This window comes from Papaver somniferum, chromosome 3 (assembly GCF_003573695.1).
Source record: "Papaver somniferum cultivar HN1 chromosome 3, ASM357369v1, whole genome shotgun sequence".
Lineage (NCBI taxonomy): Eukaryota > Viridiplantae > Streptophyta > Magnoliopsida > Ranunculales > Papaveraceae > Papaver > Papaver somniferum.
The window spans coordinates 114,761,297-114,784,075 of NC_039360.1; positions in this window are offsets into that span (position 1 = coordinate 114,761,297).

Consider the following 22,779-nt stretch of genomic DNA (forward strand, 5'->3'; position numbering starts at 1 on the left):
AGAACTTTCAACTTTGTCTGTGAACTTTGCCGCTGGGAAGTGCTGCGGACGGAGAAGAAAAGAGAAGAAAAGACGAAGTAGGGTTTTTTTGTTTTTATACCATGGCAGATGAGCGAGACACGTATAGTATTAGTGACACCCGGCAAAAACGAAGTGCGGGTTAACGGGTTAACCCGTGATTGTACGGTCCAGGCCGGGTTAACCCGTTTTTTGACGGGTCACCATTTCTCCAACCCTAACCCGGCTTGTTTAGAAACCAGCCGGTCCGGGTTCGGGTTTTCACGGTCCGGGCACGAGTTAACCCGCGGGTTTCAACTTGTTTGCCGGCTATAGCCTCAAGAAAATTACCCAGTTACAGTAGAAGAAAGGAAATAGCAGATAAGGACCAAACATAGACTTTACAACCGACGGGGGAATATGTGCTACTTCATCAATAACTAAGAGCTCAACCTAAGAAAGTTTTTCGTTCTCCCGTGGTTGTATGTATTATGACATCAAGGAAGAAAAATAGCTCAACAGACAAATTATTTTAAACCTGCAATCCGGATCAATGTAAGCAACTCATGCATAAGACTTAACACACGATGGAGCGACAAAGATTTGGCGACAAATATAAATTAGATATAAACAGCTTAAACCCCAATTAAATAGATTGCTCATGTTCAATTTTAAATTGTCATCAACCAGAAATCGGAGATTCAGGAATTTGAGTGAAATTGATAAACGTAATTACAAAGCAATTGAAGTTGAAATAAATATTTTGATCGGTGATTATCAGTGAACTAAAGGTTTCAAATTGTAAGTTTAAAGAACATAAGCGGAGAAGTAACTGAAAAGGAGTAAGCTTTCGTGGTGGATTAATCTGCATAAGATTATACTTGAAGAATTTCACACGGTAGTAAGTGAATTCTCTAGAAAGATACGACCATCAACTTGGCTACATCTCTGATAAAACCACCGTAAGCAGTTATTCGGATTGCATCGGTGGAAGTAACAACTGTATATTCAAAAGGAAAATATTGTTTAGAAAATCGTCCAATTAGTTTGAGATTGTTTGAAGCTCATTTATTATTTGACTATTGTTGTCTTTAGGTATCTCACCACCGCTACTCCTCTATTTTTTCTAAGAACGCTTTATTAACAATATTGATAAACCATCTTAAGGCCACACAAGTAATTTCAATGTTTAGAATGAATCTTGATCGTTGATTAAAATTATAGACGTATGGTTAGATATGGATTAAAGGATGGTGGTCCTTAATAGATAATTGGATCGTGGGTGTATTTTAGCAATTTTAGAAGAAAAAAAACGGGTGTACTTTATAAAATACTAATCTTATGGAGTGTATTTTATCAAAATTATCAAATAAAAACTTGCGAGTAATATAAATTGATATTCAATTTTAAAGAATATAAGCATTTAATTTATGAATTAAAGCAAGCAAAATGAGTTTGGTGATAAATATTACAAGTCGTCTCATATCATCTGGTTCATATTTTTTAGCTATTGTAGTTGCCTAAAATCGGTGGGAGACTAAAAGTGAGATTTTAAAGTTTCTGAAAGTGAGTATCAGGAGGTTAAGCACAAACAATCCTCGCCTAAACAAATAGGAATGGTCGTATAAGAACCGCTTTGGTCACAAGAGAGATTGGAGACGGTCTTAGGATGAGAAGCATAGATGAAGAGAAAGTTGTATTTAGTTTGATGAGTACCTATTTATAGCTGAATTCTCTAACCCAAAGACAGTGAAAATAGGGTTATATGCCATGCGAGTACTCTTCCAATTTTAGTTTACCCTCTTATTCCTTTATGCCAAGTTTACTCTCTTTTGCGATGAGAAATATGACGAGCATTTTTCACATGTGTCCTAATTGATATCCCATCATTTTTGCGTGAATGAGTCAGCCTTTGTGATAATGTGTTGACAGGATAGGATATTCTTGTTAGAGCACTACTTGCTCCAACCCGCAAGTTTTTCTATCTCAAGCTTGTTTTCAATCTTAGTAGCACATAACTAGATCTTGCTTTCTACTCTACTAAAGTCAAGTTTCGTGCTAGGATTAGAGTATGGTAGTTGAGTATCAGAAATCACTGAATACCCTTGAAGATTGAAGACTGGAGAACAAACGAAGACATTGACTAGGACCTCATTAATTAAGGTATGTAGATATTGATTTCATTTGAAACTCTTGTTTAATTCTTAACTTTTGAATCTGTCGAAACAAGTGTTCACTCTATGCAAAATGTTCTTATGATGGTAAATATATATTTATGTACATACTCAAGGATTTTTGATCCCAAGACTTTAGTGAGAATGACCTTTATCCCTAAAAAGGTCCTCATGTTATAGTGAGTGAGTATACATTTTCAACGAGCCAAGAATCCCTCAATTATGAGTTTTAACGAAGAAGTTATGAGTGATTTATTAAAGCAACACTTATTATGTGTTCAAGTTCATGAATAGGAAACAATCCACGAACTGTTTGTAATGGCTCATAGACTAAACCGTAAAAATGTGACTAGATGCCTTTTTTAATCAAGTTTTTTATGTTTCCTCTTCTAGGAAAGATGGCTATTCTTCCACACACAATTGATTTTCATATTAAAGTGTGTCTGATGTTTTAAACTCCTTCCTAAGTTAAACTGTGATTTATCTTATTTAATTAAGAGATACAATTGAAAAAATATAACTTATGCTACAATAATTATTTATGCAGAGTTGTAACTTAGGAATGACTCTCAAAATAAGGAGAGTCTTGAAAAAGGAAAATAGCTCATGAACTTACTTCGGACTCAAGCTATCATTCACTGTAAATAAAGGGTTCATGTAAGCTACACAATTTATCCCTTGGAAAATTTAAACCCCGCGGGAATATCTCCCCATTGGCCAAATTCAATCACACAAAGGGAAAATAAAACCCATTTCTTTACCTTCTTTTCCAGTATTATGCCATAATGAATTTACTTCTTTAATGAGTAAGACGCGGAAAGCACAAGGCAAGAAGGAGCATATTTGGACTTGCTTCCCATACTTTATATGGTTGTTTTCCACTGCTTCTTCTCTTTAAGAAAAAAAAAAGTGAGACAATAATACTTTACTTGGGAATCAAAGCACAAGTTGGTAGTAATCTTCTTAGATAGTGATGGAACTTGTATCCAGGTTAATTTAATGATCCTTGTCTATTCGAAGGTCATTCTTTTATGATATAATGTTATTCAAGGTTTGTTGATCATAAATTTATAAATTCCAATCTTAGATTATATACCGATACTAGTTAGTCGAAATGTGGATTAGAAATAAAACTTCATATAAGGTGTCTCATAAATTCCTCAAGAAGTTTTACAAGATATCTCTAGATTTATTTTAGTTGTTTTTGTTGTAAAACATATTATGTATTTATACAAGTTTTGAAGAGTGTAAATCCTAATTATACAAGTTTATTTTGACATTACTTTTTCTTAGTATTTTTCAAAACAAACACAAGATTTCCAAAACCTTGATTCATATCTAAAGGGAAATCAAACCGGTGTATTGTGAAAACAAAATATAAAAAGCCTCCACTTAGGTAGAAGCAACTCTTAGGTTGTAAAGGACATCACCTACGGGAATCAATTGCGTAGAGCTTGCGAGGTTCATGAGACGTAAGAAGCAAGACTGTAGTTGAATTGCTTGGAGGGTTAATTCGGTCTCAACTACATCGAAGTCCGAGTCTGATAGTAAGCTAGCGTCTGTACCGGCTTAATACAATTTAATGTTTAAATCTTGACAAGGTCCCAGGGTTATTCTGTAGGTGCAGTTTTTCTCCTTAATAAAGTTTCTTCGTGTCTTCCTTTATGTTTTACTTACACATTATACTTGTGTTTTATATAGTTAAATTAAAAGCAAGTGATTTGAAAACCAACCTAGACAGTTTTTAGCTAAAACTATATAGAACCTACAGGACTTGTTCTTGTGAATTCGTATCCTAAAATATAGATTGCAAGACTTGTTCTTGTTGGAATTCGGCTCGTGTACTGTTTCTATACATACTAATTTAATCTTGGATATTGATTTTTGAGATATTTCAAGAGTTCATGTATACAATCAGGTTCACGGATCTTTGATCTAAATTACCGACTGTATAAGAAAGATAAACCATATATACAATCATATAGAAAGATATTTTCTAAAGGTATACCTGTTGATAGTATTAGGTTTTGTCTTATAGGTACAGACGAAAAAGTTGGTGGTATACTTGGTACCTTATATTTTTCAATTCTTTATGACCGACGCTGGCTCAAATAGAGAAGTATTTCATAATTTGCGAACATGACTAGGATGAGTCACGTAAAAGGCAATAAATTCCTTAGACACCGTGTATAGAACTCAACTGGAGCTAAGACTGAGATCTATATTTGAAAAAGAGGGGGTCTAACAACCACACCCAATATTTCTCTTAGCAATCTGTATGGACTAACTCCAATATACTTTCAAGAGAATCAACTAGACAGTCAGACTCAATCTTAAGAAAAGTATATCCAAGAGTTATATCTCAATTTCTCAATTAAATCTGCAATCAAACAAATAGGAATTTGCGAGCCCGATTGAATATAACAAATAACTTGGACGGTATCAAAAACCAATATCCAAGTGTCAATCAATTTAATCAACAACCAAAGGTTGGATTCACAATTGATTGAACTTACGCACAACCTGTGATATTTCAGTTATATAGAAAATATAATGCGGAAAAGAAATAACACAGATACCAGAAGTTTTGTTAACGAGGAAACCACAAATGCAGAAAAACCCCGGGCCTAGTCCATATTTGAACACCATACTGTATTAAGCCACTACAGACACTAGCCTACTCCAAGTTAACTTCGGGCTGGAATGTAGTTGATCTCTAACCAATCTCACATTGATCAAGGTACAATCGCATTCCTTACGCCTCTAGAACCACGTCGGATTCTGCGCACTTGATTCCCTTAGTTGACCTCACCCACAACTAAGAGTTGCTACGACCCAAAGTCGAAGACTTGATAAACCAATCTGTATCACATAGAAAAGTCTATTGAATATATAAATATGTCTCCCACAGATATACCTATGAGTTTTGTTCCGTCTTTTGATAAATCAAGGTGAACAGGGACCAATTGATACACCGGTCTTATATTCCCGAAGAACAGTCTAGTAATATCAATCACTTCACAAACGATGAGACGAAGATGTTTGTGACTACTTTTTATCTTGCCTATTGATAGGTGTCTAAAACACCTTAATATTTATCTATTGTTTATGCTTTCTTTGCTAAGTTTTCTTGTAAATTATGTATCTTATGTTTTTTTTTTAAGTATTTAGGTACTTTAGAATCATTTGGAACAAAAAAAGAAGAACAAGGCAAAAAGATGCAAATGTTGTTGGAGGCGGATTATTTCTCATTGTTTGCTTTTATTTCTTCATCTCTGTCTGAAAAGTATGTCGGCTTTAGTGATGCAATTTTTGTCTAAAAAGCACGACTGCTCTAGTGATGAATAGAAATTGAAGAGATGAAGTGGTTTTGAGAGGTAAGAGGCGGCTGCTGCTGGTGGAGGAACTGGAGAGAAGGTGAAAGCGTTCAGTTGGGAGCATAAAGGGCGGTATCATCACAAAAGGGCTGCATCTAGTTGACCTTTGTCTTATTTTTGGGTTCCTAGAATCAATCTGAGGTTGACCCTTATCTATTTCACTTGGGTGACTATATCCACTATCATTTTACTACAGAAACCTAAATTTCAAAGAGAACAAAATCATTGGTTTTTATTTCTCCACCTAAAACCAAATGGCAGCTTCATTATCGGTCCGAGGAAGGAAGAGAGAAATCAGTGAAGAAATGAAGAAATTCAGAGAGAACAAGGAGCTTGAGAAGATGGAAGAATGGTTGTGGTAGTTAGATCGAGAAGCCAGGGAAGAACATCAGTTGCTGCTGTTGATATCTAGGGTTTCATGGAGATGAATATTTGGACGCCGATTCAGAGTTTAAATAAAGAATTGCGTATAAATTACACATGGGTAATGGCCAGAACTCGAATTCAAAGAGAAATTAAGAAGAATTGAAGCTTGAATCTGTGATGCTACCACTGTTGTTGATGGGAGGCTGTACAGAAATGGGTTAAACTGGAATTCGAGTTGGATTGCTTTGGGAAGAATCGGTTGGTTACTACATGAGTTTGAAGAAAGAAGCTTGTTCTGGAAATTGAGATGGAGGGAATGAACCTGGTTGTTTATGTTGGTGTTTGTCACTTAGGGTTTGGACTGAGATTGAAGTAGGCAGTGATGGTGAATATATTGTAGCTGCAATCGAGTGTCTGAGGTATAAGTGATGTTGTGAGATTCAGATGGAGATGGAAGACGTCCATGGGTATGAATTAATGGCTCTGGTGAATTCTGTTTATGTAGAACATTTGGTATTGAATGGGGGTTTGTTTGAGTTTGTAAAGATGTTGTTGCTGTCGTCGATTAGGTCGAGGTGTGATAGTGATAGAAGCTGCAGGTGAACTGAAGTGCAGAGATATGATGCTGCTGTTGGTGGAATCTAGTGGTTGAGATAGAGAAATAAGCAAAGAAGAACAACAAGTACAGTTGCTGTTGCAGGGTGTATCTGATGGTAGCAGGAGAGAGTTGCAGTTGGTGGATTTTATGGAGCAGTTATGAAGTTGCAGTTGGAGCTCAAGGAAGAGCCTGGTGATACAGTGCAATGGCAGTGGTGACTGAATGAGATGTGATTAGATGAATGCATAAACATACGGGGTTATGGTGGAGTTGCGGCTGCAGTGCTTGGATATGAATCTGTGCAACTGAAATGGCAAGAATGGTTGATTCCTGGATCGATAGGGATGATAGTGCAGCTGCAATTGCAATGCGGAGTTGATACTGCTATCGACACTAGAGCTTGAGTTGGTTGAGCTGTGGTTGAGGGGGACTGGATAGAGAAGATACTAAAATTGGTGGAGAATTTGATCTTGGTGGTTAGAATGGTGGTCTGAGTTTGGGTACAATGGTGGAATTGAAGCTGAAATGGTGGTGTCTGCATGAAACTGAAGAATGAGATCTTTTACAGAAGGTGGAGTTCAAGCTGGTCGTGTGGATACAATTCAAGCACTGGTGGTTGTTGGTTGGGATGTGTTTGAAGATGCAGAGTAGTTGCTACTGTAGCTAATGAACTTACAGAAAAGAAGAGGTACGGAATGGAGGGAATCTGTGGTGATGCGACTTACCGATGCAGGTGGTGTTGTGATGAGCTATGCAACTGCAATGGAAGCAACAGATGGTGAGACAGATTTGGTTGTTGCTGCTGAGGAAATGAAGCTGCTGTTGAGTTCAAATGGCAATGATTTTGAGGCAAGGTTACAGGAAAGACATGAAGTTTCTGCAGCTGTGGAGGTGATGTGCCACTATGGATGGAATTGAAGTGGTCTTACACTGATGGTGCAACACAAGCTATGGCCTGTGCAAACTGCAATGGCTCATGCTAAACCCAGTCAGGCTAGTTAGAACCTGACTCCATCTAACTCGGTACTGACTGAGTTGACTCTGCTCTGACTCATCCGCTGGTAGTCTGCCGTTAACTATAACGGTTGACTGCTATGTTTGACCGGTGACCGAGAGGGCTTTGCCGGTCACCTGAACTACTATTCCGACCATTTGCCGGCGAAATTCCGGCGGTGAACCCAGTTTTCCGGCGACATATTTTTGGTATAATTTCTACATGGGTTTTCTCACATATGGGCTTGGTGGATTTTCATCTAATGGACTTTTGAAGACTTGACCTAGTTTTGGAAAGCAAAGGATTATAAAAGAAGACTTCTACAACTTTCAAATGACGATTCTACTGGGAGCTTTGGAGATAGCCGCAACTAGGGTTTGCTTTCGTATTTATTTTTCATCTTATTTATTTGATTATTGATCATGATGAACTCCATAGCTATGAGTAGCTAATTTATTCATTATTGGTTAAGGATGTAGTCCTATATCTACAACTTGTGCTTGATTAATGCATTAGTTTTCTCTCTTGATTATCGTTCGAACTTCTACTGTTTTTATAATCACATGATTGATGTATTGTGATAGGATTTAGATGTTTGTTTAGTTAAGTGGCCAATTAATTGAACTTGCATCCTTGTCCATGGCTATTTTAGGGTTTTTCATCGAACGATAACCCCAAATACAAGTAGCATGATATGATCACGGTTTGTAGTGATACACTCTTGTGATCATATGTAGAGTTTGACCATTGTCCGAATTCTCATGCGCAATGTATGACAATTGCATTGATTAGCCTATTTCCAAAACTTAATGCTCCTAGGAATTGAATTTAATTAGCGCAAGGCGTTAGGTTATTCTTTAGGTAGAATTCACATACGCAACTCTAATGTGTGTGTTGATGAACTTAGAAAATTAATGGAATATCTTGCTCTCTTGATACTCTAGGCTTTTGATGATGAAGAGATTAAATTGTAATTCTAATCATGTATGCAAGCACTCGTCTAAGATTGTAGATGAATTTCTTGACCAATACTTTCTCTCATTGATTATTTCTCCAATTTACTTTGCTTTTGATTTACTTTTATTGTTTACATAAAAATCAAAAATCCCCCCAATTGGTTACTTTAGGAAATTGAATACATAATAACTACAATCGCCTCTCTGTGGAAACGAACTCTTTCTTATTATATACTTTAGGAAAGTGAAATTATTTTTAACGCATACGACTGCGATCAAATTAGGCGTCGTTGCCGGGGAGGCATGCGGCTAGTTATTAAGTTTTTAGTTTCTTATCATCATTTCTGCTTTCGTATTTGCTTTTTGTTTCTTTTTTCGCTTTTCTTACTTGTTTGTGAGAATTGTTTTTCAGGTACCTATTCCCTGGCTTCTAAAGATTGGAACTATCCAAGGTGCGGGATAACTACTCAAAGAGGCACAATACTCCAACCAAGTCAAGACACGACGGAAGAACAAGAGTTAGAAGTGGAAGAAGAACAAGAGGTTTCGGTTGAACAAGAACCACCTTTTGAAGAAGAATAATAAGAAGAAGCAATGGGTGAGCAAATCGTACACTCAAGAACTTGGCTTCTCACAAGCTGGATACACAACAATGGTGTATTCAAACAAACTCTACTTTCGAGATCAATCCGGGGTTGCTTAGAGAATTACAAAAGTTCCATGGCATGGTGAATGAAGACCCAAACAAGCATCTTATGGACTTCCACACCATTGTCACGGCCATGCTTCCAGCGGATAATGATGCGGATGGTGCAATGTTGAAAGTTTTCCGATTCTCTTTGGCGGATAGTGTTAATGATTGGTTGTATTACTTTCCCTCCGGAAGTGTTACAACATGGAATGGGTTGAATAAACTATTTTTAGAGAGATATTTTCCAGCATCAAAGGCTACTCAAATTCACAAGGAGATTTGCGGGATGAAGCAAAATATGGGAAAACCTTTATATGAATGCTGGGAACGATACAAGAGATTGGTGGCAAGCTGTCCTCACCATCAATTCAATGACACTATGATAATCCAATACTTCTATGAAGGACTCCAAACAAGTGATATGTATCTTCTTGATGCTGCGGGTGGTGGTGCACTAGTGAACAAAACGGTGGCACAAGCTAGAGAGTTGATTGAAAACATGGCAGCGAACTCCCAACAATTCTTGAGTCGTGATTCGGATGTGATTCTTAGGATAGTAAATGAAGTGAGCGAGGTCGAGGAACTTAGTCAACAAATAGGTAATGATGTGGTTTTGAGATAGTGGTAAAAGTGGTTCGATTCTCAGACTTGCGAAGGATAAAATATAGACTTAAATTCTAAAACTAAAATAGAAAACAAACTAAAAATTGTCACAAACTCAATCAAAGATGATATCAGTGTTAAAAGAACACTGAGGCTAAGATTCCACTATTTTTCAAGTTCAAAGTGATTTAATCCCAATATTTATATTTATGCAATTTTCTCGTTCAAGTTTATTCTAACTTATTGCAACTAGTAGATTATCAAAATAACAAGTGTAAATCCAAAGCATATAACATCAAAAACCTAGGTCCAAGTATGTTCTATCAAAAGAAATCGCAATTGCTTAACAAGGATCATTCAAACAATTTTCAACCAAGGCAAATAATCATAAAATAATTTCAAATAAATAAATAAAATAGAATATACCACTTCTTGTTGGAAAAATATCTTCCTCTATCGCCTCAGCAATGGGGTTTAGCTCCTCATATTAATCACTTGCTCAAAATATATGTTTATAGCTCAAAAAGTGTTTACAAGAGGTGAAACAATAAAACAGAAAAATTGCAACAGAAATAACTGATGCAAAGGCGCTGTTCAATTGTTACAGTGAAAGAAAAGGTGATGGACAGTTCAGCTGTTACAGAGAAGTGATGTTGCGAATTGAGACGTTGTTCTTCCTTGCAACGTTTGTTCTTCAGCAGCAGCAGAAACACGTAACTTCATGCAACTCTGATTCTCGCCTCCTGAGTGCTCTAAACTACTCCAAACTCTTCGTCACCCTTCTAGGGGACCTAAGCATCCTATTTATACACAAAAGGGTCATTGAATCTTTCCCAAATCGCTTCGAAATCTCTTCTTTCCTTCCTTGGCAGTCACAGCAATAATCTCTTCCCTAATTCGTTTCACGCGTTTCTGAGCTCTCCCAATTATATCAAACTCTTCCTTAGATAGAATATGTATCTTTGGAACGAATTTATTGCCTTTAATCTCTCTGAATGTCCAAAAACAAACTCGACAGGGACTTGTTTCCTTATTTGCTCTGTTTCCTTTTTCCGACAATTCTAGCCCAATTCGATCGGTCCAATTGCTTCTAATGAACTTGTTAAGTCATATCAAGTCCATCCCAATCAATTTCCGGTGTTGAATCTCCCTGAAACAGCTCCAAAAATCGAGTCCAAAATCTGCAGACGCTGCACATAGTTTCCCGCCAATCGAGTCCAAAATCTTCAACCGTCCGAGTGGATTTCAACCACAACAACAACAATTTCAGCAAAAACAACAACAACCTCAAAATCAGGGGTCAAGTATGGAAGAGTTACTGAAATCTTTTATGCAAAGAACGGAGAGCACGGTTAAGGAGTTGCAAACTCAAGTTGGTTCCATGGCTATTGAGTTGAACCAGTTAAAGGCAAAAAATGGTGGGAAACTCCCTTCTCAACCTATCAACCCAAAAGAGGGTGTCAATGAAATTATGTTGAGAAGTGGTACACAAATTGTACAACCCGAAGTTACTGATTCAGGCAAGGTGGAAACCCCAAAGGAACCTGTTTTGGAGGAGAAAAATGAGGATTCTCCCCAAACTTCTGAGGTACCTATTTCTAACTCTAAAACTCCGGTTTCTACTTATGTTCCTCCTAGTCCTTTTCCTCGTAGATTTGCAAATTTCAAGAAGGCGGAACTAGAAAAGGATATTTTAGACGTTCTCAAGAAGATCCATGTGAACATACCACTCATAGATGCAATCAAGCAAGTTCCAAAGTATGCAAAGGTGTTGAAGGACTTGTGTACTAACAAGCAAAGGCTCAAAGGTAATGAAGTGCTAAGTGTGGGGGAGAATGCTTCGCCAATCTTACAACACAAACTCCCACTTAAGTGCGAGGATCCCGGTAGCTTTGACATTCCCGTCACAATTGGTAACACCACATTTAACAAAGCTATGTTGGACATAGGTGCATCCGTTAATGTTATGCCTGTATCTATGTATAACTCGCTCGATCTTGGTCCTCTTAAAAAGGCTGGAATTGTATTGCAATTAGCTAATCGCTCTAATGTTTACCCAATGGGTATTGTTGAGGATGTTCTTGTCCAGGTTAATCAACTAGTATTTTCAGCTTACTTTTGCGTGTTAGAGATGGATGAAGGTTCACCGGACTCATCTCTTCCATTGCTACTTGGGCGTCCCTTCATGAAAACGGCGAAAACCATTATCGATGTTGACAAGGGAACACTAACTATGGAGTTTGATGGAGAAATAATACGTTTCAACATTTTCGAGACGATGAGATATCCTAGTGATGTCCACTCTTGTTTCTCCATTGATATGATGGATACATTGGCGCAACAAATGTTTGAGTTGAATGGTGTTGATACTTTGGAAACCGTGCTCACTACACCCATTGATAATGGTTTGGAGTATGGTGATGATATTAAAGAAACCATTGGTTCTCTTGACTCATTACCGGAAACATATGCGCTTAAGAATATTTCATATACTTCTTTACCTTGCAATGATGAAAAACTTGTGCCTTCTATTGTTAAATCTCCAAAGTTAGAAATGAAACCTCTTCCAAGTCACTTAATGTACTTATACTTGGGTGACAAGGAAGACTTACCTGTGATTGTTTGTAATGATCTTAGTGAATTACAGAAGCAAAAACTTCTAAGGGTGCTAAGGACGTACAAGACGTCTATATGATGGACAATTTCCGATATCAAGGGTATAAGCCCTGCCGTTTGTATGCACAAAATCCGTTTGGAGGACGATGCAAATCCTACAAGGGAAGCGCAACGTCGTTTGAACCCTCCCATGATGGAATTTGTGAAAAAGGAGATACTAAAGCTTTTGGACGTGGGTGTTATATACCCCATCTCCGATAGCAAGTGGGTGATCCGGGTACAAGTAGTACCAAAGAAATCAGGTGTTACGGTGGTGGAGAATGATAAGAACGAACTTGTCCCAACTCGTGTGCAAACTGGTTGGAGGGTTTGTATTTATTATAGAAAATTGAATGCCACCACTAGGAAGGATCACTTTCCATTGCCTTTTATTGATCAAATGCTTGAACGTTTAGCTGGACACCCTTACTATTGCTTCCTTGATGGCTATTCAGGTTACAATCAGATTGTGATAGCGCTGGAGGATCAAGAGAAAACCACTTTCACTTGTCCTTTCGGTAATTTTGCTTATAGAAGGATGCCTTTTGGCTTATGCAATGCTCCAGCTACCTTCCAAAGGTGTATGGTAAGTATTTTCTCATAATATGTTGAAAACATAATCTAAGTATTTATGGATGACTTTAGTGTCTTTGGTGATTCATTTGACTTTTGCTTGCACAATTTATCATTAATCCTTGAACAGTGTGTTGAAACAAATCTCGTGCTGAATTGGGAGAAGTGCAATTTCATGATAACTCATGGCATAGTTTTAGGCCATATAATATCTTCTAAAGGCTTGAAAGTCGATAAATCTAAGATAGACCTTATTCGTGATCTAAACCCTCCCACTTCCGTGAGGAAGATACACTCTTTTCTTGGTCATGCAGGTTTTTATCGTAGATTCATCAAGGACTTTTCCAAGATAGCATCACCACTTTGCAATTTATTGCAAAAATATGTGGGTTTTAACTTTGATGAAAAGTGTGTGGCGGCATTCAATCATTTGAAAGAACTTTTGATTTCAGCCCTTATCATTAAACCACCGGATTGGAGCAAGCCTTTTGAGATCATGTGTGATGCAAGTGATTATGCGGTTGGTGCGGTGCTTGGGCAGCGTGTGGGGAAGATACCTCATGCCATTTATTATGCTTCTAGGACACCTAATGAAGCCCAACAAAACTACACAACCACTGAAAAAGAGTTGTTAGCTATTGTTTTTGCTTTGGAAAAGTTTCGCTCTTATCTAATTGGTACAAAATTTGTTGTCTTTTCTGATCATGCATCACTTAGGTACTTGCTAATGAAGAAAGAGGCGAAACCGAGGCTCATACGATGGATTTTACTCTTGCAAGAATTTGATATAGAGATTAAAGACAAGAAAGGAATTGAGAACACCGTTGCAGATCACTTGAGCCGTCTTGCTGTGGACAAGGAAACTATCCCATTGCGTGAAAGTTTCCCGGATGAGCAACTATTCTCAATTGCCTTTGGAGAACCATGGTACGCTGATATTGTTAATTACTTAGTTTCTAAACAAATCCCAAAGAACTTGTCTCGTGCTGAGAGGGACAAACTTAAGAAGTTAGGAAACCAATACATATGGGATGATCCATACTTATGGAAACATTGTAGTGACCAAGTAATAAGAAGGTGTGTTCCCGAATCAGAATTTAATTCTATCTTGTCTTTTTTCCACTCATATGCTTGTGAAGGACACTTTGGGAGCAAGAGAACCGCTCTCAAGGTACTAGAGTGTGGTTTCTATTTGCCAACTTTGTTTAAGGATGCACATGCATTTTGTAATACATGTGATAGGTGCCAAAGAACAGGCAATCTAGGTGCTCGAAATCAAATGCCACAAACTATTATTCAATTTGTTAAGGTTTTTGATGTATGGGGAATTGATTTTATGGGCCCTTTTGTCAATTCTAGTGGGAATTATTATATCTTGCTTGCTGTTGATTATGACTCGAAATGGGTGGAAGCTAAGGCCACCTCAACTAATGATTCTAAAGTTGTTTCAGATTTTGTGCAAGCAAATATATTTGCAAGGTTTGGAATTACAATGGCTATAATTAGCGATGGAGGTTCACACTTCAAAAATAGGTTCTTGCAAAGCTTGTTAAGGAAGTACAATGTGTCGCATAGGATTGCAACACCCTACCATACACAAACAAATGGACAAGCCGAGGTTTCCAACCGAGAGGTGAAATCCATTCTAGAGAAGACGGTGAATCCAACAAGGAAAGATTGGAGTTTGAGACTCAATGATGCTTTGTGGGCTTATAGAAACGCATACAAGACACCTATCGGGATGTCTCCCTTTAGACTTGTGTATGGTAAACCTTGTCACTTACCCGTGGAAATTGAGCATAAAGCGTTTTGGGATATTAAGCAGTGCAATATGGAGTTGGATGGTGCTGGAAAGCAAAGGAAGTTGCAACTTCAAGAGATAGAGGAAATTCGTAATGATGCATTTGAAAGCTCACGGATTTACAAGGAAAAGACGAAGACATTTCATGATAGTATGATTACAAAGAAACAATTTTGTATTGGGCAGAAAGTGCTTTTGTTTAATTCTCCCTTGCAATTATTTCCGGTTAAATTAAGGTCACGTTGGATTGGACCTTTTATTGTGACTAATGTGTTTTCTCATGGTGCAGTGGAAATTCGTAGTTTAGCTACAGGAAATGAGCTTAAAGTAAATGGGCACCGGTTGAAACCATATTATGAGAACTTCTCTTCGGAGGTCGTGGACGGAGTTAACCTTGTGGAAGCACTCCCTCTGGAGGAGCCTTAGCATATGAGGAGATAGTCGGGATGACGACTTTAAACCAAGCGCTAAGTGGGAGGCAACCCACCGGTTTTGTATCTTTATCTTTCTATTTTTATTCTTAAACATTTTATCTTTGTTTTTGCATATCATTTGCGGAATTTCCCACCTTGAACTTTACTTTGAATGAATAAATTTTACATTGAGGATAATGTAATGTTTAAGTGTGGGGGAACATTTATATGTTTGTATAGTTAGTTGATTTGATGCCTTTAGTGAAAAAAATAGAAAAAAAAAAAGATGATAAACTCCTAAGTCTAGAAAATTGTGTCTTACACTAATGGAAACATCGTGGTTGTAGGAGTTGAGGAACCCATTAGTAGAGTCTATTCATATGAAAATGAACAAAATATAAGAATAAATAACATATTAGTTGTCATCATATCTCAGAGTCGTCACCATATCATGTTCAATTTTTATTTTTTTCCATATTTATCTATCGTTTCTCTAAGTGATTTGGTGGGGCACCAACATCGAATTGTTATCACTGCTAGGATGAAATAGAGTGATTGAGTTACTAAAAAAAAAAGAGAGACCAGACCAATTTAACCAAACGGTGTATAGAAAAAAAAGAAAAAAATGACACTTGGATAGCAATATGTGTGTGCTCTCCCTGTCTTCGTCGCCTAAGCAAGCATGGAATGCAGGACCCATGGGAATTACCATGTAATCTGCTGACAAGAATCATGCGCTTGGATTCAAAAAGATCCAATCATGTTGTCGATTTGAAAAAAAAAATTTGAAAAAAAAAAAGAAAAAAAAATATTATTGTGTTGAATAAAATCGATCACTGGTTCCCTTGTATATGCCAGTGAATTGATCTAGATTTATTTTTGTCGACCGCTAGTTCCCTTGTATATGCTAGCTGTGTTGATATTAAAATTCAGACCAGTAGCTCAATCCAATAGGATTTTTAGGTTTGTTTTGGCAGTGACCTTCAGACAAATATGGGAAACACCGTTCACCTTAGTCAACAGTCCGCCACCATCTACTTTCTATATCCATCTTCTTAATCTTTTCATGTGATTGTGGTTGATTCGATTCCGAGTATTGTGGTTGTGTCCAACTTTCTGATAAAGCTATATTACTAATTTATGAATTGGATTTGAAAGTGGGTACTTCCTCCTGTGATCATTGATAGTATGCCAATTACAAAATGTTTAGTGTCATTTTTAGACTTTCACAGGCAGCTGGATTTTGGAAGTAAAGGTTTTGTAGGTACACCTCTTGTAAACCTTCACGAGACTAAAACTCGTCCACTAGGGACACCTAGGGGTTCAAAGGCTTGTTATTTATGCTAAGAGTAACCGTAGCCTCGACGACACGGAGTTTTATGTATCTTTTATAATTATTTTATTTGATTTGCTCGAGGACTAGCGAAGTCTAAGTGTGGGGGAATTTGATAGGTGTCTAAAACACCTTAATATTTATCTATTGCTTATGCTTTCTTTGCTAAGTTTTCTTGTAAATTATGTATCTTATGTTTGTTTTTGAGTATTTAGGTACTTTGGAGTCATTTGAACAAAAGAAGAAGAACAAGGCAAAAAGATGCAAATGTTGTTGGAAGCGGATTATTTCTCATTGTTTGGTCTTATTTCTTCATCTCTGTCTGAAAAGTACGTTGGCTTTAGTGATGCAATTTTTGTCTAAAAAGCACGACTGCTCTAGTGATGAATAGAAATTGAAGAGATGAAGTGGTTTTGAGAAGTAAGAGGCGGCTGCTGCTGGTGGAGGAACTTGAGAGAAGGTGAAAGCGTTCAGTTTGGAGCATAAAGGGCGGAATCATCACAAAAGGGTTGCATCTAGTTGGCCTTTGTCCTATTTTTGGGTGCCTAGAATCAATCTGAGGTTGACCCTTATCTATTTCACTTGGGTTGCTATATCCACTCTCATTTTACTACAGAAACCTAAATTTCAGAGAGAACAAAATCATTGGTTTTTATTTCTCCACCTGAAACCAAATGGCGGCTTCATTATCGATCTGAGGAAGGAAGAGAGAAATCAGTGAAGAGATGCAGAAATTCAAAGAGAACAAGGAGCTTGAGAAGATGGAAGAATGGTTGTGGTAGTTAGATCGAGAAGCCAGGGAAGAACATGAGTTGCTGCTGTTGATATCTAGGGTTTCATGGAGATGAAGATTTGGACGCCGATTCAGAGTTTAAATGAAGAATTGCGTATAAATTACAAATGGGTAATGGGTAGAACTCGAATTCAAAAAGAAATTAAGAAGAATTGAAGCTTGAATCTGTGATGCTACCACTGTTGTTTATGGGAGGCTGTACAGAGATGCGTTAAACTGGAATTCGAGTTGGATTGATTTGGGAAGAATCAATTGGTTACTGCTTGAGTTTGAAGAAAGAAGCTTGTTCTGGAAATTGAGATGGAGGGAATGAACCTGGTTGTTTATGTTGGTGTTAGTCACTTTGGGTTTGGACTGAGATTGAAACAGGCAGTGATGGTGAATGTATTGTAGCTGCAATCGAGTGTCTGAGGTGTAAGTGATGTTGTGAGATTCATATGGAGATGGAAGATGTCCATGGGTATGAAATAATGGCTCTGGTGAATTTTGTTTATGTAGAACATTTGGTATTGAATGGGGGTTTGTTTGAGTTTGTAAAGATGCTGCTGCTGCCGTCGATTTGGTCGAGGTGTGATAGTGATAGAAGCTGCAGCTGAACTGAAGTGCAGAGATATGATGCTGCTGTTGGTGGAATCTGGTGGTTGAGATAGAGAAATAAGCAAAGAAGAACAACAAGTACAGTTGTTGTTGCAGGGAGCATCTGATGGTAGCAGAATACAGTTGCAGTTGGTGGATTTTATGAAGCAGTTATGAAGTTGCAGGTGGAGCTCAAGGAAGAGCCTGGTGATACAGTGCAATGGCAGTGGTGACTGAATGATCTGTGATTAGATGAATGCATAAACATACGGGGTTCTGGTGGAGTTGCGGCTGCAGTGCTTGGAGATGAATCTGTGCAACTGAAATGCCAAGAATGGTTGATTCCTGACTCGATAGAGATGATAGTGCAGCTGCAATTGCAATGCTGAGTTGATACTACTATCGACAATAGCGCTTGAGTTGGTTGAGCTGTGGTTGAGGGGGACTGGATAGATAAGATACTGAAATTGGTGGAGAATTTGATCTTGGTGGTTAGAATGGTGGTATGAGTTTGGGTACAATGGTGGAATTGAAGCTGAAATAGTGGTGTTTGCATGAAACTGAATAATGAGATCTGTTACAGAAGGTGGAGTTCAAGCTGTTCGTGTGGATACAATTCAAGCATTGGTGGTTGTTGGTTGGGATGTGTTTGAAGATGCAGAGTGGTCGTCTGAGGTACCTATTTCTAACTCTAAAACTCCGGTTTCTACTTATGTTCCTCCTAGTCCTTTTCCTCGTAGATTTGCAAATTTCAAGAAGGCGGAACTAGAAAAGGAGATTTTAGACGTTCTCAAGAAGATCCATGTGAACATACCACTCATAGATGCAATCAAGCAAGTTCCAAAGTATGGAAAGGTGTTGAAGGACTTGTGTACCAACAAGCAAAGGCTCAAAGGTAATGAAGTGCTAAGTGTGGAGGAGAATGCTTCGACAATCTTACAACACAAACTCCCACTTAAGTGCGAGGATCCCGGTAGCTTTGACATTCCCGTCACAATTGGCAACACCACATTTAACAAAGCTATGTTGGACATAGGTGCATCCGTTAATGTTATGCCTGCATCTATGTATAACTCACTCGATCTTGGTCCTCTTAAAAAGGTTGGAATTGTATTGAAATTATCCGATCGCTCTAATGTTTACCCAATGGGTACTGTTGAGGATGTTCTTGTGCAGGTTAATCAACTAGTATTTCCAGCTGACTTTTACGTGTTAGAGATGGATGAAGGTTCACCGGACTCATCTCTTCCATTCCTACTTGGGCGTCCCTTCATGAAAACGGCGAAAACCATTATCGATGTTGACAAGGGAACGCTAACTATGGAGTTTGATGGAGAAATAATATGTTTCAACATTTTAGAGACGATGAGATATCCTAGTGATGTCCACTCTTGTTTCTCCATTGATGTGATGGATACATTGGCACAACAAATGTTTGAGCTGAATAGTGTTGATACTTTGGAAATCGTGCTCACTACACCCATTGATAATGGTTTGGAGTATAGTGATGAGATTAAAGAAACCATTGGTTCTCTTGACTCATTACCGGAAAAATCTGCACTTAAGAATATTTCATATGCTTCTTTACCTTGCAATGATGAAAAACTTGTGCCTTCTATTGTTAAATCTCCAAAGTTAGAATTGAAACCTCTTCCAAGTCACTAAAAGTACTTATACTTGGGTGACAAGGAAGACTTATCTGTGATTGTTTCTAATGAGCTTAGTGAATTACAGGAGCAAAAACTTCTAAGGGTGCTAAGGACGTACAAGACGGCCATAGGATGGACAATTTTTGATATCAAGGGTATAAGCCCTGCCGTTTGTATGCACAAAATCCATTTGGAGGATGATGCAAAACCTACAAGGGAAGCGCAACGTCGTTTGAACCCTCCCATGATGGAAGTTGTGAAAAAGGAGATACCAAAGCTTTTGGACGTGGGTGTTATCTACCCCATCTCCGATAGCAAGTGGGTGAGCCCGGTACAAGTAGTACTAAAGAAATCAGGTGTGACGGTGGTGGAGAATGATAAGAACGAACTTGTCCCAACTCGTGTGCAAACTGGTTGGAGGGTTTGTATTGATTATAGAAAATTGAATGCCACCACTATGAAGGATCACTTTCCATTGCCTTTTATTGATCAAATGCTTGAACGTTTAGCTAGACACTCTTACTATTGCTTCCTTGATGGCTATTCAGGTTACAATCAGATTGTGATAGCTCCGGAGGATCAAGAGAAACCCACTTTCACTTGTCCTTTCGGTACTTTTGCTTATGGAAGGATGCCTTTTGGCTTATGCAATGCTCCATCTACCTTCCAAAGGTGTATGGTAAGTATTTTCTCATAATATGTTGAATACATAATCAAAGTGTTTATTGATGACTTTAGTGTCTTTGGTGATTGTAGATGGGGAAAAACGATTTAATGGTTTTTAAGGAATTGAGGAGACGACCGTACGGAGGAGACTTCTCGAAATGAGCAAAATGTTAAACCTCACACAGATGCACCGCTGCAAAGGGGGTGCTTTAGATTCGAGAGATCAATCTGTAGTACTCTGGCCTAAATCAAGACAATGACCGTTCCAGAGTAAATTCGGTCACAAGAGAGGATGGGTTGATCTGTAGGAGGGAAGCTGGGAAATGTGTGGAATCAATGGTAATCAAAGATTGTGGGTGTATGAATTCTGAATATGATAAGCTCTGAATGATTGAAATTGCTCAATTAAGAGTAGTTGCTCAATTGATGAGTTGAAGATCTCGTGTTGTCGATGAGACGTGAGATTGATGATATACTGTTGATGATGATTCAATCATGATTCAGAGACTTATTTATATTGCTGGAATTTTAGACACCATGATTCCATGAAGTGTAACAGTTGATGGAATCAAGGAGTGGGGAAGTGGGGATCGTGTTTGAAACCAGTTTCTCAACGTGTGGAGACTTCGTCGATTTTCCACCCACTACCTCGTGAATTCCTTCAACTGATTGCACGACTTGCTCACATTCCATCGTGTGTTTGAACACACGTGCCGTAGACCGCCAGACCAAAAACCTAAGTGATATCCCCCCAAGTGACACGGTTGACGTCTCGTGGTTTGTTAGTCAATTGATGACTTCGTGGTTTGATGGGACGATGAGTCCATGTAGTTGCTGAGTTGAACATGATGTTCTGAAACTCATGAATTGAACATGTCATGAGACAGAGGTATAGTTCTTACGATGAAGTGAGCAAGTATTGCTCATTCGATGGATCGTTGAATATTGATTGTTGAACCAATATTCCTTGGTTTGAGCAAATATTTATCATCTGAGCAAGTGTTGCTCATGTGATGAATTGTTGAATATTTGATCGTCTGAGCATGTGTTGCTCATCTGATGGATTGGCAGCGTACCAAAATATTAATTAGAATACTGGTCGTTGAACCGAGCATAATTAATAAAATTAATGACCATGAGGTCGTCGTAAAATTATTAAGGTTGGAATCTGGAATGATGATCCTTGGATTCAGAAACCCTAATTTGATCAATTGATGATCAATTCATGGTTCGTCAGAAGTTTAACCATGGGACGAAGGAGGGAGCGACTACATGGGACCGTGGATCAACCATGTAGTGTCCATATGCTCACGTGAAAATACAAGAACTCCTGAAGAGTTGACGATTTGTTGTGGAAGAATGATTAAATGCTGGTTAATCATTTATTCGAAAATGCTCGTCTGAGCCTTAGGTGAGAAAACCTAATTAATTATGACGAGGTGAGGGACCGACCATGGGTCATGAAACCGGCCCTGGGTTGTCACGTGACCGCCTGACGATCACTTCATGAAAATCCAAAGTGTTTGGAAGAGTTTTGGACCTAATACGAGCAATTGTGCAAATTAGGTCAAAACTGTGAAAATTGATGGGACCGGCTTCCGTGAGCCAAAGAGCCAATCTTGGTCGGTCAAGATAGCGTGCTCGTGTCCCAAGGCGTCCGCGTCTCAGTCCTGAGAATTTTGATATTTTCTGGCGTGCAATTGAGCATCCATTCGAGAAAATATGCCAAAATTAGGGTTTCGACGAAACTGAGGAAAACACCATGAGATGATGAAAATAATTATAAAATAAGGAATGAGGAGGCGTGGGACCGCCGTGGTCAAGGCATGGTCGGCCGGTCGTGACCACGGTCCCGTGGTGCCTTTTCCTTAATTTTATAATATTTTGATGATTTTATGAAAAATTCATGAATTTTGAGAAATTTGATGAATTTAGGGAGTTTCCATGAATTGAAGGAGTTTTCATGAGTTCAGGAAGCAAAATATTAAAATAATAAAAACAGGGCGTGTGGGACCATGGAGGCATGGCCGGCTATGGACGGTCCCACGAGTTTTCATAATTTTTTAATATTTTTAGGTATTTTTGATGATTTGAGGGAATTTTTCCTAATTTGAGAGAAATACCATAAAATCAAGGAATTTGATGAATTCAAGGAAAAATAGGATAAATAATAATAAAATAATAAAGCAAAGGGCGTGTGGGACCGCTAGGGCATGGCCGCCGGCTAGTGGCCCGGTCCCACAAGTTTTCATATTTATTTTATTTTATTTTATTATTATATGATGATTTGTGCAAAAAATACCATGAAATCAAGGAGTTTTTTCATGAAATTAGAGAATAATAATAATAATAAAAAAATAATAAGGAACCGTGGGTGTGGGGCTGGGACCAAGGCATGGCCGGTTGGCCAATGGTCAGCCCCACACTCCTTTCCTTAATTTTATATTATTTTTTATGGATTTATGGAAGTACCATGAAACCGAGGAGTTTCCTCGAGACGAAGGAGATTTGATCAGATGAGAGAATTTTCATCAAATCATGGAAAATAATAAAAATGTAAAAAT